A 2,368-nucleotide genomic window follows, 5' to 3' on the forward strand; every position below is an offset into this window, starting at 1 on the left:
GCCCCTTCAGACCCGGGTGCTCAAGCCAGAACAAAAGCTGCATAAACAGCATAAACTGGCACCCCGCTCCCGTAAAGGGGGTGCTTCACACCTGAAGGCAGGCGTGACCGGCCATGACGGGCGGGGCTCCGCCAGGTAAATATCCAAAGAGCATGATGGCCCAAAACAACGATAATAACGCAGATCCCAACCCAGAGTTGTCCATCTGACCGTAACCCGAACCCCACGATGACCCTGGAAGTAGGAGTCCAGGCTCCTCGTTTCATGTCATATCCCGTTACTCGGGGGTCCGGACCCTGAACCCTGACCTTGAACCCGGCTGAGTGGGGTCAGTGGGGATGTGTGCCCGGGGAACGCTGTCCTTTCTGTGCACATCTGAAAGGTTCCTGCCACGGGGCTGCCTGTGGGCGCCAGAAACGATCCTTTTCTCTTCCAAAAGTCAATTGGATAATTCCCTAAAACAGATTACTGGGGTCCCTCCCTGGAGCGGCGGGGCGCTTCTTTAAGGGTATCATCTCCTTTTTTTTACGTTTGTATTGTGAGGCGAGAAAAGACCTTTTCAGTTTACGGTTATAACAAACGTTATAATAAAACACGCCGCTGCCATCTCTGTTCAGACGGGGATTCTTCATGGCCGTGTTGTCCAGCTTGTTGAACCTGTTGAATTTTTGGTAATTATTTTATTTAGGTTATTATTTGGTTAATAATTACACCTGGTTTGAGTTGCTTTCTGTTTTACATTTTACATTTACAGCATTTACCAGACGCCCTTATCCAGAGCGACTTCCAGTCAGTAGTTACAGGGACAGTCCCCCCCTGGAGACACTCAGGGTTAAGTGTCCTGCTCAGGGACACGATGGTAGTAAGTGGGGTTTGAACCTGGGTCTTCTGGTTCATAGGCGAGTGTGTTACCCCACTAGGCTACTACCACCCAGAGTTGCTTTCTGTTTTCTCCTAAACCCGCCAGTTTCTCCTGCTGGTGTTCCTGGAGGCTTCTCTGCTCCGTTCTCCGGCCGTCCCCTCGGGGCGAGCTGATAGGAAGGGCCCGGATGGGCAGGGCCAGAAAGTTGTGTTGGGGTGCGTATTCCCATTGTGATGCGCGCGTGGGGACGGCTGCTTCTGTAATTGTCGCCTTTGTTCGCTCGTAAAGCCCCATCACGTCCAGCGGACGACTCTCGCCGCTCTGAACGCAAACGCTCCAACCGGTCCGACCTCCCCGGCACGATCCCGCGCTCCCCCACCGGCCGGTTAACGCCGAACATGTGACGGGACCATCTCCGGGGCGTGTGCGGGCAGGGAGGGGGCTGCTGGGTATGTCAGTTCCATATGCTACTTCAGCCGGTGTTTGTGCTGCTATAATAAGAAGATTATTGGGTGCTGGGTGGGGGGCCTTCACCCTCAGGGTGTCACAGTGCTCTGTGAAGTCAGCGTGCAAAAGTGTCAATTGTGGAAAACTTGTGAAAACCTGTCGGTTTCAGAGAGGCACTTGCAGCTGAACGAACATGGCGGGGAGGAAACTTTTACATGCAGTACGGGCCAAAAGTCTGGACACCTTCTCTTTCAACGTGTTTTCTTTATTTTCATGACCATTTACGTTGGTAGATTCTGACTGAAGGCATCAAAACTATGAATGAACACATGTGGAGTTCTGTACTTAACAAAAAAAGGTGAAATAAGTGAAAACATGTTTAATATTCTAGTTTCTTTGCTCTGATTACTGCTTTGCACACTCTTGGCATTCTCTCGATGAGCTTCAAGAGGTCGTCACCTGAAATGCTTCTCCAACAGTCTTGAAGGAGTTCCCAGAGGTGTTTAGCACTTGTTGGTCCAGCTCACCCCAAATCATCTGGACTGGGTTCAGGTCCGGTGACTGTGGAGGTCAGGTCTCCACTTTTTGATAAGTACAGAACTCCACATGTGTTCATTCATAGTTTTGATGCATTCAGTGAGAATCTACCACCTACTGCTGTGTTCTTGTTTATTCCACAGAAGGACGGTAAGAAATGTAATAAACAGATGTTTGCAGAGTGCAGTGTAGACTGTAAAACAGGGCCCTATTTTCAAACTGGGCCTGGGCACCGCGCCCTGCGCTAATTGTGGGGCTGGTGTACAAGTGTAACTTCATTTTTGTCTGTGCATAATAACACAGAACACAATCATTCATGACGTTTGCTCGTGTGACATATGTGTAATGTCACACGAGCCTGGGTTAAATCAACAACCCTAGTCCGGTTGTGGTTGAGATGTTCTCAAAATTGACCAGATTTCTACTTGATCCTGAATCGTCTTGATCTTTTGAATCGTCTTGATTGATCAAAGGGTGATTTTTGGTGTTATGAGAACATGAAATCATGAATGCAGCAGTAAA

Source organism: Denticeps clupeoides, chromosome 11 (genome assembly GCF_900700375.1).
Source record: "Denticeps clupeoides chromosome 11, fDenClu1.1, whole genome shotgun sequence".
In the NCBI taxonomy this organism is placed as follows: domain Eukaryota; kingdom Metazoa; phylum Chordata; class Actinopteri; order Clupeiformes; family Denticipitidae; genus Denticeps; species Denticeps clupeoides.